The following is a 14,046-nucleotide window of genomic DNA, read 5'->3' as shown; positions in this document are numbered from 1 at the left end:
GAACTGAGTTACCTTAGTTGCTTGCACAAGACTTCACCATGGTGCCTGATGAAGAGGGTTTATCAGCTCAACTGCAAAAAAAACCCCAAAAGCTTAAAACAGCGACAAAAGACATCTAGCCCCCAGTGAGGATCGAACTCACGACCCCTGTTTTACAAGACCGGTGCTCTAACCACTGAGCTATGGAGGCATCTGATAAGTGGGGCAATTTGCCATGCTTTTAACAGCTGTGGGTCCCGGGGTGGTCGATTGCAGTTACGATCTGCCTGTGTAAACACCATTGGCGTGGGATATTCTAAACTTCACATATTTCAAAATGTGTCAGTTGCCATTTACAAGATGTATTTTCATCTGTCACACACTTACTTCCATGACGCTGGTGGGTGTAATGGGAGTGAGAGTGTTTGGGAAAATGTCAGAAAAATAAAGAAAAGGAAGCATGCCCCGGGTGAGGCTCGAACTCACAACCTCCGCATTCCTCATCCCATGCTGATCATGGGGAAGGTACTGACTATAAGTACGGCGCGCTAACCGATTGTGCCACCGGGGCAGCTGATAAACAGCTGAACATTTTCACAGCAAATTACTCAGCTAGTCTTCAAGCAGTCAAATACATTCGGATATGGAAAATTGCCACATGTTGCATATTGAACTGAACAAACATTAAGTAGGTCAATCGCAACTCGGGTATTTCATCTTATTCTCTTCTTTACCTCTCCAAAGTTCCAGAATTTGCTTTCAAGCTGATAATTCTTTCATGTTGATGCAACTGAAACGTTTGCTTGGCGGCCGATTTGCATGTGAGGGGACGTTCACCGTCTGGGTAGCACAATGGCATCCTGACACCTCGCTGATAGAAATCTGTAGAAAAAATGAGCCTCCAGTGAGAATCGAGCTCACCATGCCTCGTTTACAAGACCAGTGTTCTATCCACTGAGCTATGAAGGCAGTAGGCCATCAACCGCAACGTATCAATTCCTATTTTCGCTCTTATCTCTTAGACTAAGATCTCTTGCAGTAGAAAACACAAATAGATTGCAACAGCACATTCAAACAATACCGTTTTTATGGGTGTCTTCTGACAAATATTGAGTGCGAAAGATACATTTTGTTCACTTAAAATATATGAATTGTACAACTTCAGTTGAGTCGAGTAGAGGCATTTAATTATAAAGGCATGGTAATGGACTTCAGACCCTCAAAGGCACTTGCACTTGGGTAACAAAGGCCACGTTAAACTCACACATGCATTTGTCCCTAATGCCACTGTGGTGAACTCACAGCTGTTTCCAGTCATGTGACGAATAGTTGGCCTCAAAATGCACAAAGGTTTCTTCCGAATGAGGACCAAATTTTTGCATGTTTTGAAAGAAACCTGTTTGATAGTCCCAAATGATCATCGATGTCCCGACCCCTAGTTTAGGAGACCGGCAGCCTTAGAACTGAGTTACCTTAGTTGCTTGCACAAGACTTCACCATGGTGCCTGATGAAGAGGGTTTATCAGCTCAACTGCAAAAAAAACCCCAAAAGCTTAAAACAGCGACAAAAGACATCTAGCCCCCAGTGAGGATCGAACTCACGACCCCTGTTTTACAAGACCGGTGCTCTAACCACTGAGCTATGGAGGCATCTGATAAGTGGGGCAATTTGCCATGCTTTTAACAGCTGTGGGTCCCGGGGTGGTCGATTGCAGTTACGATCTGCCTGTGTAAACACCATTGGCGTGGGATATTCTAAACTTCACATATTTCAAAATGTGTCAGTTGCCATTTACAAGATGTATTTTCATCTGTCACACACTTACTTCCATGACGCTGGTGGGTGTAATGGGAGTGAGAGTGTTTGGGAAAATGTCAGAAAAATAAAGAAAAGGAAGCATGCCCCGGGTGAGGCTCGAACTCACAACCTCCGCATTCCTCATCCCATGCTGATCATGGGGAAGGTACTGACTATAAGTACGGCGCGCTAACCGATTGTGCCACCGGGGCAGCTGATAAACAGCTGAACATTTTCACAGCAAATTACTCAGCTAGTCTTCAAGCAGTCAAATACATTCGGATATGGAAAATTGCCACATGTTGCATATTGAACTGAACAAACATTAAGTAGGTCAATCGCAACTCGGGTATTTCATCTTATTCTCTTCTTTACCTTTCCAAAGTTCCAGAATTTGCTTTCAAGCTGATAATTCTTTCATGTTGATGCAACTGAAACGTTTGCTTGGCGGCCGATTTGCATGTGAGGGGACGTTCACAGTCTGGGTAGCACAATGGCATCCTGACACCTCGCTGATAGAAATCTGTTGAAAAAATGAGCCTCCAGTGAGAATCGAGCTCACCATGCCTCGTTTACAAGACCAGTGTTCTATCCACTGAGCTGTGAAGGCAGTAGGCCATCAACCGCAACGTATCAATTCCTATTTTCGCTCTTATCTCTTAGACTAAGATCTCTTGCAGTAGAAAACACAAATAGATTGCAACAGCACATTCAAACAATACCGTTTTTATGGGTGTCTTCTGACAAATATTCAGTGCGAAAGATACATTTTGTTCTCTTAAAATATATGAATTGTACAACTTCAGTTGAGTCGAGTAGAGGCATTTAATTATAAAGGCTTGGTTATGGACTTCAGACCCTCAAAGGCACTTGCACTTGGGTAACAAAGGCCACGTTAAACTCACACATGCATTTGTCCCTAATGCCACTGTGGTGAACTCACAGCTGTTTCCAGTCATGTGACGAATAGTTGGCCTCAAAATGCACAAAGGTTTCTTCCGAATGAGGACCAAATTATTGCATGTTTTGAAAGAAACCTGTTTGATAGTCCCAAATGATCATCGATGTCCCGACCCCTAGTTTAGGAGACCGGCAACTTAGAACAGAGTTACCTTAGTTGCTTGCACAAGACTTCACCATGGTGCCTGATGAAGAGGGTTTATCAGCTCAACTGCAAAAAAAACCCCAAAAGCTTAAAACAGCGACAAAAGACATCTAGCCCCCAGTGAGGATCGAACTCACGACCCCTGGTTTACAAGACCAGTGCTCTAACCACTGAGCTATGGAGGCATCTGATAAGTGGGGCAATTTGCCATGCTTTTAACAGCTGTTGGTCCCGGGGTGGTCGATTGCAGTTACGATCTGCCTGTGTAAACACCATTGGCGTGGGATATTCTAAACTTCACATATTTCAAAATGTGTCAGTTGCCATTTACAAGATGTATTTTCATCTGTCACACACTTACTTCCATGACGCTGGTGGGTGTAATGGGAGTGAGAGTGTTTGGGAAAATGTCAGAAAAATAAAGAAAAGGAAGCATGCCCCGGGTGAGGCTCGAACTCACAACCTCCGCATTCCTCATCCCATGCTGATCATGGGGAAGGTACTGACTATAAGTACGGCGCGGTAACCGATTGTGCCACCGGGGCAGCTGATAAACAGCTGAACATTTTCACTGCAAACTACTCAGCTAGTCTTCAAGCAGTCAAATACATTCGGATATGGAAAATTGCCACATGTTGCATATTGAACTGAACAAACATTAAGTAGGTCAATCGCAACTCGGGTATTTCATCTTATTCTCTTCTTTACCTTTCCAAAGTTCCAGAATTTGCTTTCAAGCTGATAATTCTTTCATGTTGATGCAACTGAAACGTTTGCTTGGCGGCCGATTTGCATGTGAGGGGACGTTCACCGTCTGGGTAGCACAATGGCATCCTGACACCTCGCTGATAGAAATCTGTAGAAAAAATGAGCCTCCAGTGAGAATCGAGCTCACCATGCCTCGTTTACAAGACCAGTGTTCTATCCACTGAGCTATGAAGGCAGTAGGCCATCAACCGCAGTAGTATAGGGAATAGGGGTTTTGGCTCACTTTCAAGAAATGTCTCTACAAAGCCTTATTTACTAAATAAGGCTTTGGTTGGGCCATTAGCTCTTGCTACTATTACCCCTACTGCAAAAAGGTTGGGTGTCTATGAAACAGTTTACCGTGTATTGGTTGGATGTAACACTGTGCCGTACGGTACGATCAATAATTCTTCTCTTACAAACCCCCTACCCGGCCCATCCCTCAAGTAGTACAAGTTAGGTTCGTCGGCTTTCATATCCACTTTATCTATGTTGTAAGTTTTGACTGACCATATAGGATCGGTGGCTCGCTTACGGCTATCGCCCTCGTGTTCCCCCGGCTGGTATAGATACCTCACTAGGGCTCTATCTGGTATCTGTTTCTCCTTCCCACGCAATGGAGCGGCCGACTCTGCAACTATTGATTTTAGTTTGATAGCGTCTGCCGGTTTCTTACCGGTGAGACGGGTGACTTCATGGTTGATTGCCGACACCACCTTGGATAACCTCGTGACCCATTCAGTCGATCGTTTTCCAGGGGTGGCCATCTCCCTAGCATACTGATAGCCGAACAAGCGCTCAGCCAAAGTCCTATTAAATCTCTCAACTATGGCTTGGCTGCGATGGGCTCCGGCCGTGCCACGCCTGACCTTTGTATCGTGTTTGGCTAGCAGTTGTGACACGGCACCCATGAACTCCCGTCCGGGGTCAACTTGCAGCTCTGTTGGCCACGTCAACGGGCTGCGTTTGTATATGCGTTCGAATCCTCTGGCTACCTGGGCCGAATCTTTCGTGGTCAAGGGTTCGGCTTCCTTGTAACGACTGGCTACGTCCACTACGGTTAAGGCATACTTGTACCTCTTGTCGTGGGGTAGGAACAGTAGGTCTGCCTGGTGAACGCTATTAGGTATGTTAATACCGAACCTCCTTCTAGGCACGTAGCGTGGTGCCGGCAAATAGATCTGCCACAGGGCTTGTTTTTCAAGCCACGCTTTGGCTTCCTCCGGGGGTACTCGCGCTATTTTAGCTAGCTTATCTACTGCGCTAGCTCCTTTCCAGTACCCACGCGGGCTGTAGTAAATAGCCTCAAATTTTTTCATGTCCATACGCGTATGTGTTTATCCCATCAATAGCTATCCAACGTTTCGTGTCCATAGGTGACAGGGACGTCTTGTTTATAGTCAGTCCGTATATCTTATGTCCATCACTTCTAAGTGTGTTCATTTTATGCCTAAAGGTACGGGTCTTGAACAGGGCTTCCTTGAATCTGGCGTGTTTGATGTGTTGTTTCACCACATACTTCTTAACACCCTTAGCCTTCCGGATCTCACTATTGTCGGCTTTCAGTATGGAGTACATCTTAGGTCTCAAACCTATGTACTCGGCTATGGGCGTGCCAGCGCACTCGTCCTTCATCTTACCTAGGACCTTTTTATTTACCGTACTGTGTATGGCATGGGTCTTAGGGTAGTCGCTGGTGTCGTATAAATCGAGGTGTTTTTTCATGTCCTCGTACACGTCCTCGGTTCGAATCTCCATCAGCAGGGAATCCGTGTCAGTGTACAGCACTTCACACCTGTCGCCGTACTGTTTCTTGAGCTCATTGTAGTAAAAGTCGTACATCAGGTGTTTGGATAAATCGAGGATGCTCATCCCCACGTAAACAGGCCAGTTGAATTTTATGTGGCTTTTCTTCATGTGTAGGGCAACCAGGTTGTCTGTGAATATCTTACCACGGTTGAATGCCGGACTGGCTATCAATCTCCTGAGCTTGTCTTCCTCACTCGATCGAACCAGCTTCACGGTCACGCGTTTCCTCAGGTTCTCCATAGTCTTACCAAACACCGAGTTGTTCATGAGCTTGTAGAGATTTTTCTCAAAATCACTGGTGGCTTTTTTTCGTAGGTCTGTGTTCATTCTGATGTAGGGCTCCATCCATGGGCTCTGGTCGAACATGAGCACCCTATGTATTTTGGTCAGCCTTATACCCAACGACAGGTACAGCTGTAGGTTGCGATAGTGAACGATGTACTTGGTCTTATTCATTAAGTTAGGCACGAGTTTTTCAACGTCTGTCACACGACCACCTGACAAGTTATGTTGGTACTCAGACATCCAGTCTGGGTTAACCCTCATACGTTCGGGGGCCAGGGGGTAGCTGTTGTGTGATGTGTGTAATTCCTTGGTATACTCTAAGTCAACCTCGAGGATATACCCTTTGTTCGAATTTGGTGCAACCCCCATAACATCAACGTGGGGTACCCATTCGAATCCCCCTGTAGGTAGATACTGGCTCATGGCCCAGCCGTACAGGTTGTTTGCGTCGAGGTAGAGAATGTGATTGGTTGGTTTGTTAGGATCGTAACCTTTCACGTATTGATTATTTGCTTTCGCGTATCGTTTGGATGCCATGGAAATCCCACCTCGCAAGCCTTTCTCAATGAATAGGTGCATGTCGTAATCTGTGAGCAATTCCAAATTAACTCCGGTCTTTTTAAGCAAGGCGTCCCACGACAGACCTGGGCTGGTGTAATACCATGCGGGGTCGAGTTTATACTGCTTGAAACATGTCCGCCTAAACGTCTCAAACACGTCGGCTAACAGCAGTACATCTGTCCTCAAGTACAGGTCGTGATAATCACCCAGGTTCTTACAACCCAGTTTATTCCATACGTTAGTCGCGTGCGAGTAATCATCTCGTGAGACGGACGCCTCATTCAGCTTGCTATAAAAGCAGTCAATAGGGGGTAGTCTGGTCTCGGTGAACTTGGCCCAACTATCCATGTACTCATAGGGGTACACACCCTTCCTCATAAGCAGGGGTCTAGTCTCGGCGTCTGTGTATCGATCGGTGATAGGGAAGGTATTGTTGGCCTTGACCAGACTGTCGAGTGACGACAGGAGGAACTGAAACGAGTCAATGAACCTAAGTCCGTTTAAGCTGAAGGAGATGTATCTCTCCATGTTGTTGGGGATGCACGTTATATTACCATCGATTTTCGCGATGGCCTGCATGATCAAGTGTGAGTCGTACCCTCTCAAGTTGTGAAAGACAACGGGGATGTTTATTGTCTTAGGGTTGATTTTAAGCTTGAGGTTGCACGCGTTGTGAGCGGCGCCTCTATACTTACCAGTTATGTGACAGTGATCTCTCACCGAATCACCGTTAAGTGGTGATTCACACACGTGACAGTTAGTGCTACTAGCGTGGGCTAGCCTGTCGACTCGGGTCAGACGCATGGGAGCGATTTTATACAATGCATTCCTAATAATTTTTTCTTCCTCCTGCAAACACTTTAGAAACCTTTCAGCCGCGTCAGGCCCCCTATATACTACCGGAGCTTTCGTTTCCCCGTCACAACGGACGACAATGTATCCAAACGAACAGGCTTTATGCTCTTGTGTCTTGTGGGTAAAGGTACCACTGGGAGCCTCGCCGGCGGCAGCCACTAAGGCTTCGAAGTCGGCGTATATGATATAAGGCACAGACATTTGGTTCTTGTGGTTACAGAATTTTAGGATATTATCACCTTCCTTAGGCATGTCGACTCGTATGGCCGTCTGCCCCACACCTTGGCAATCATCCCGGTGGGATTCTAATAAATCAGCTCGGGTGAAGCCATGTAGACATCGTTCACAGAAGTGGGTCTTTCCTTTGTATGCTGATTGGTCATACAACAGCCTGCTAAAGTGTTTTATCCATGTGTAGTGATACTTGTCACCTCGCTGGATCATGAATATATTGATAACTTGGCTATCCTTCACCGGGCTGACCCTGTGTACTATTGTTGTGTTACCTTCGTGCCCAAAAACATTTATAGCCAGATTATTCTGTTTTTCTACTTTAGTGATCTGGGATATGGGGGTGGGTTCATCTATACCATCCCAATTGAGCCCATCATCTTGGGGATAGCTAGAAAGCCTATCTGAATTAGCGCCAGCTGGAAATAAGGCTGACCTGATAGCTAACCTCAGGCAATCGTTTCCTCTATTCTTAACGTTTACTATGGCATGTTTGTTCCTATAGTAGGGGGGCAAGGCTAGGTATGACCCGCCTCTGAACGGCACATAGTTAGCTATGTCTAGATAGACATTATCGATTTTATCTACAACCCACCCGGACCCCAAGTGTGTGTAGCATTCTAGGTATTCTCGTATCTGCTGAAAACTGGTATCGATTGATGCGTCAATGGTCTCTGTATGTGTGACGACCTCTTGTTGACCTCGGAAGTAAGGCTGAACATACTCAGTGGTACTCCCAACCTGCTTATCGAGCGACATTTTCACTGTGATCTGAAACTTGATACTTCCTAAGTTATTTAGTTCCTGGTTGACCTTATCAGCTATCAGAGGCTTGATATCTATAATGTCTATATTTCTATCAACGTGCATGTGCCAACCTCTCAAATAGTTGCCTACAGCGCGCTCAGTGCGCACGAACTGTAGGTCAATAGCTCTATTCTGTCGTAATAATTCTACAAGCTGTGGTTTTCTCATACGGGAATACCCACCTAAACCCAAATCGTGTGCCTCGGCTTTCAGTTGTTTTACAGTGGGAGGTTTTGCTACGGGGGCATGTGATAACAATGCGGTTAACCCGGCTCTCCCCAGGTTTGAATAACCCGTGTATCCAAGCTGTTTTGCTTGAGCTTTTAATTGTTTTACTGAAGGAGGGGCTTCTAAACCTAGTAATCTCAACAATGCTGACTTCCGCATTCGAGAATACCCGATCACACCTCTCTGTTTTGCGACCCTCTTCAGCTCGCGTACAGTAGACATAGTGTTTACACCTAAGAGAACCAATGTCTAATTGCTTCACAGTAAAGGGAGGTAACCCTTTCACGCACTGGAGTCTATCTTGAGCAGTCGCCTACGTTCTTTTATGTAGCCTTTTCTATTCTCGTAGATGAGTTGATGTCTGACTACGTTCGCTCCGTGAGCTTTACATAGACAGTAGTGTCCTTTAACCCCGATACCACACACAGAACACGTGTAGTTAGGACTTCCCATATGGAAACAACAGAGCCCCTGATTCCTGCATTTCCTACCACAGGCCTCGGTCTTCCCCATAAGTATGTATTCGCATCGGTATGGAGCGGGTCTCATGTTTACTTATATAGGTATTTTAATTTAATTGCTTCGCAACCAATGCAGTAGCTGCTATACCCAACACTATGAAGCCCAGTTCACGATTCATTTGTCCCTTGGATGGTGTGTAGTACTGAGCGAGTGTGGGTTTATTAGCGGTTCCAATTGTTTACCAGTTAGTAGGTAGTATTCTTTCATTGCTTCATCAACATCGTTGAATGTTTGAACGGCATGGTTTTCACGCTGGAGTTGTTCGTTAATAAAATCGATCCTCTGGAGACGTTTTTTAGCGTACTCGGCCTGTGCTCTTTGTAATTTCTCAGTAGCGAGATCGTGTCGCTTCCTTTCTTCCTGTATTTCAGCCACGTGATCATCTCGTAGTTTCGAGAAGAGGAAATTACTCCCGGAAAATGCCAGGGCATTCACTAACGCCCCACCGACCATCATAGCTATCGTGGCCATCCTATATTTATTTCATTATATTATCAGGTATTATTCCTTGTTTTACTAGGATGTCTTTTGTGGCCATCGCCATACCAAGGTTCATTATGAGCATACCCATATCCTGCAGGTTGAAATCTAGCTTGATAGTTGGTTGTTTAAGCACCATTTTAGTCAACCGAGCGTACCCTACGGCTAGACTGGCGACCACTGTGGCGTGGTATGCGTCGTTGACGAACGTTTTCCCCTCAGACATTATGTATATGATATAAAATATTAAAATTATAACATGATATGCGGGTCAATAGTGGGGGTGGGGGGCTCACTGTTGGGTGGTGGCTCACTGTGGGAGGGTACCCCCACGTACAACCATGTTATAACCACGGCAGCAGTTACGCCTACAGCCAACAACAGTCGGGTTGGGTTGGTCACTTTATGTTGGTTACACCACCGTTTTTTACCGGCAGCTACTCTCTTAGGATTCTTCTGCCTGGTTACTGTTGGGGGTACCCCCACTGGGGTCACTTCCCTCACTGGTTCCTGTGAAGGGGTCTCCTCCACTGTTGGGGGTACCTCCACTGGTTCCTGTGCAGCATCCATCTATACTATTATTATTATTCTTTCTCTCAAATTGACAATGTTTTGCCGTGATAATCGCCGCCGTCACTGGAGCCAACAACATACCATATTTGTGGTACAGCCCGCAGCTGATAGAGCTCACGGCGTGTTCGATAAAAGGGTCTTTCTCGAGGTCCTCCCACAGGTAAAGTCGGCGCTCTGGTGGAATGGGAAGGAAGTGTGATACAATACCGGTGTATATCTGGGTCATAGCCGATCCTATTGTCTTTGTCATTTCTGCTCCGAGCCAGGACTCGTATCTAGCGTACAGCTTATCGATTTCTTCGGCTGACATTTTGTGAATTTTATCTGGAGTGTAGTCTCCAAAGTAATGTTTGGCTTTGCCACCAACAGCCAACGCCACCAGTTTCTCTCGCTTGGGGGAATCCCCCACAGTGGGGGTACCCCCCAACTGTTCGAGCAATTCCTCACACTCCATCTTATAATATAACAAGTAAGATTTAGTTTTAACTATATAATACCCGATACAGACAAAACACAGAGAAATGAAGGTTAAGTTGCACACGACAAATACTTCAAATATCATAGCTATATACTTAGCTTTGCTTAGCTTTGCTTAGCTTTAGCTTAGCTTTGCTTAGCTTTAGTATACTCTATATGCTACTGGTTGGTCGGTCTTTAGCACGAGCTTAGCGTGTTTAGTTTCAGCGAGCTGTTTCTTCACCCGTTCCCGTTCTAATTTACTCATCACATCGTTCTCTCTCAAACACTCCTCAAACGAATCCCTGTCCTTGCAGTGAAATAAGGCCACCCATCGCGTCTGCTCCCTGAGGTCTTTCAACACCGAGTTGAACTTCTGCGTTAGCACCCAGACGCTGTGATTTGCATGCCGGCCGGAGAAGGCCAGGTATGATAGCATGTCTCTCTTTTTTGTTATCTCGCGATTAGCGCTGCAGTCGTCCAGTATGAACAGCGTCGGTTCCCCTTTAAATTTCTCGTGAAGAGCTTTCAACCAGTCCTGCAGACGTGTTCCAGGGTCGATTTTGTGTACGTCCGGGTCCGTCATCACCCAAGGTCGCGTGTACGTTTTATTCATGCTCAGAGTAGGGCACATGATAACGATGTTATCGAACACACCCTTGTAGTAACCCTCCAACATATCCAACACGAAAACGGTCTTCCCACAGCCAGTCTGCCCGCACACTATGGCGCAGTGTGGGTCAGTGGGTAGTTGTGGGTACCCCTGGGGGGTGTGGGGGTCTCCCCCACTAGTAGATGGCTTGCACGAATCTCCCATTGTCTATATTAAGTTGCGCGTCCATAATAACGTACAGATATAATTTCAACTTACCAGCGGGTTGAGCTTTCTTAGTAATCTGGATGGTTATCCCTTCGCTGCCATTATCTATACGGCGCCCGCTACCGTGCAGTTTATCATCATCCGTGGATCGCATGTCCAACCATAGGGCGTACTTGGTGGTCAGGTATTCACCGATCTGCACGGAGCCGAGGTCCAGGTCCTTTGTTATGTAGTCCCCCACTGGTAGCTTTTTTATCTCATCCCACTGCTGGTGTGGTCTCATACCATGACTGAACAGCTGGTTGGGCACGCCCTCGATGGTCACTTCCACCTTTTCAATCTCGGGGTTGAAAAACTTCTCGCTGTCCCTCCGGAATGGATCGTAATACTCCACGGGGACGACCAGGATACCTTTCATCGATCGCGCCGGCACGTTCAGGTTGATATTCCACACAGTGTCGCTCTTATCTCGCACGACTGATCTATGCCTCAGTACGCGATCGTACAGGATAGCCATCTTCCCAGAGTACTGGCTTCGAACCTGCCTGGCCAGCTCCGGGCTAGTGACCATGTCGAACTCCAGAGAGATGTTGTCTATGGCATAACTGGCCTCATCACCGTTCGGCGTACGCACTACTTTGCTATAGTCGTTAAACGTGAGCTCGTATTCGAGCCTATCACCCAGCGCGGCCTGGTAAAACGGCGCGTGTCCCGTGAGCAACTCGAAGTCGAGCGGCACGCAGAATCGATTCCCGTATGCTCGAGCGATGGCCTTTTCACCGTCCGATAGCTTGTCTTGCTGGTCTTGCGTGAAGACATACCCTATGCGCGCCCGGGTTGATTTGCTGATACCCTGGTACACATCATTGACTCGTTCTCCCTCGCTTTTCCAGAGATCCCTGTAGCAGTGAAACACGTCGCTGTCGTCGATGCTCAGCACCTCGTTACCGCTGATCTTGACGGTAGTTTTCTTGATGATGGCTCGACCCACGTTACGCACTAGCTCGCGTTTGTCGTTGTCGGAGGTCAACGTGATATTGAACGCCAGTCGAACAGTGCCTGGTACAATGAGGTCATTCTCACCAAGGTTTGGAAATCTAACCAGCAGAGTTTGATTCTGGTCTATCTTGCTGGGATTGTTGGTGATGGTCACCGACTGGCGCACGGCTCTGGCTCCTAATGGCTCTCTCAATCTTCTGAAAGGATCTAATTTTCTGCCGTACATTGTTATATATAAATAAAATATATTTAAATACTAATGGATGAAGACATAGATATGACGGAGATGCCGGGCGCTAGTGCCCAGGCATCTGATGAGCAGGAGACCTCATTTACTAGTTCACCATTGAACCAAGAACTTTTAGCAACAACGGTAGATGATTATTACGAAAGTTTAAGAAGTGATAAATACTACGTTGATCCACAGGGCCGATACCTTGATAATTTTTTTATTGATACAAAGGGTGTTCTACGCCTTAAGGCTAAACCAGAGGTTGACCTCTTTAACAAGCGCACTAAAAAACCACTGGCCTTGTCAACTCTAGCCAGCCGCCATGGTGTCGAATTTATCCGTGAACATCTAAACATGAATGATTACGTTGGTGCAATACCTAAGGCCGTTGTTGAAGATCTGCAAGCTACCAGATCCCACCTCACCACTAGAGATGAAATGACACCACAGCGTGCTACAGAAGCCTCGGACAGCATAGAAAAACTGTTGAGCACCTACTAGGACAAACCGTTACCGGGGTTTGACTTTCCGGTAAGGGAACTGCACGGCTTAGACGAAGCCGTGAAACGCGTGCGTGGAGAACTCGTGAACAACATGGGGAAACTGAATGAAATCGACGAGCACATCGCTAAGGAAAAAACCAAACTCAACGAAAATGAAAACGATGATATGAAGCGTCGTATCAATGAACGAATACGTGATTTAGAAGACGAGAGACGTACACGATTGGAAGCCGCTTCCTCGAATCGTGAACAGCTTCGATCCCAGATCAGTCGCATTCGGGAAACAATCGATAGAATACTGAATGAGGATACAACTTTAGCCAACAGGATTCGGATATTGTTCCGGGAGCAAGGGATCACCATCGTCAGCATTCTAACTGCATTGGGTTTCATCATATCAACCCTGGTGGTGTCACTGGTGGGAGGAACCCCTGTGGGGCCTGCCGGCGGCGGGGGAACTCCAAGTGGCGGTGGTGTTAAAGACTGGATAAAAAAACTCGGGGAAGGCCTAGCTAAACTGGCTGGTAAAGCCGCCGAAGCCCTTCCCGGCATCCTGGGTAGCATCGTCTCGTGGTTGTTGAGCGCTCTGTCTAAAACTGCCATGTGGCTCAGTCAAAACCTGTGGGCAGCCATCGTCGCCGTGGCGGGTCTGGTGTGCGTAGCGGCTAAGAAATCTTTAACCAAATAAGTCCCAAAGTTACCCCACCAACCACCAGGGCCGTTTTATTATCAATATGCTGCTGATAGGGGGGTACCCCCACATGCATATGGGGGTGTGTGGGGGGCACATGAACTTTAGACTCCGGGGGTGGCGCCACTATACCCTTTTCACGTGGTGGGATGTGTGGGATATAGGGGGTGTTAATATCGGGGTTGATACCCAACTTTTGGTCCGCCGTGGCTATGACTATTTTGTTGTTATAACCCACCACTTTTTTTATTCTCAGTTGCATATCACTCGGAGCCATGTACAACCCCACGCCGAACACGTAATTGACTTTCGATCTGGCGTATTCTAACACGTTTTGGTAACGGTCGATGGCCCTCGGGAGATCA

General features: G+C 46.6%; 6 non-coding genes across 6 annotated transcripts; all 6 read right to left on the bottom strand.

Moving 5' to 3' along the window:
- Nucleotides 1-117: 117 nt before the first annotated feature.
- Nucleotides 118-190, bottom strand: Trnat-ugu (transfer RNA threonine (anticodon UGU)). The gene has a single exon. It is a non-coding gene; the product is annotated as a tRNA-Thr (tRNA).
- A 250-nt stretch (nucleotides 191-440) lies between these two features.
- Trnai-uau (transfer RNA isoleucine (anticodon UAU)) lies at nucleotides 441-550 on the bottom strand. The gene is made up of 2 exons: nucleotides 513-550; nucleotides 441-476 (listed from the first exon to the last, which is right to left on the bottom strand). It is a non-coding gene; the product is annotated as a tRNA-Ile (tRNA).
- Nucleotides 551-1,556: 1,006 nt separating this feature from the next.
- Trnat-ugu (transfer RNA threonine (anticodon UGU)) lies at nucleotides 1,557-1,629 on the bottom strand. The gene has a single exon. It is a non-coding gene; the product is annotated as a tRNA-Thr (tRNA).
- A 250-nt stretch (nucleotides 1,630-1,879) lies between these two features.
- Trnai-uau (transfer RNA isoleucine (anticodon UAU)) lies at nucleotides 1,880-1,989 on the bottom strand. The gene is made up of 2 exons: nucleotides 1,952-1,989; nucleotides 1,880-1,915 (listed from the first exon to the last, which is right to left on the bottom strand). It is a non-coding gene; the product is annotated as a tRNA-Ile (tRNA).
- Nucleotides 1,990-2,994: 1,005 nt separating this feature from the next.
- On the bottom strand, nucleotides 2,995-3,067 carry Trnat-ugu (transfer RNA threonine (anticodon UGU)). Its single transcript has one exon. It is a non-coding gene; the product is annotated as a tRNA-Thr (tRNA).
- A 250-nt stretch (nucleotides 3,068-3,317) lies between these two features.
- Nucleotides 3,318-3,427, bottom strand: Trnai-uau (transfer RNA isoleucine (anticodon UAU)). Its single transcript has 2 exons — nucleotides 3,390-3,427; nucleotides 3,318-3,353 (listed from the first exon to the last, which is right to left on the bottom strand). It is a non-coding gene; the product is annotated as a tRNA-Ile (tRNA).
- Nucleotides 3,428-14,046: the final 10,619 nt, after the last annotated feature.

The sequence above is a fragment of the Haliotis asinina genome, chromosome 14, assembly GCF_037392515.1.
Source record: "Haliotis asinina isolate JCU_RB_2024 chromosome 14, JCU_Hal_asi_v2, whole genome shotgun sequence".
NCBI classification, from domain to species: domain Eukaryota; kingdom Metazoa; phylum Mollusca; class Gastropoda; order Lepetellida; family Haliotidae; genus Haliotis; species Haliotis asinina.
This window is presented reverse-complemented; position numbering and strand designations above follow the sequence as displayed.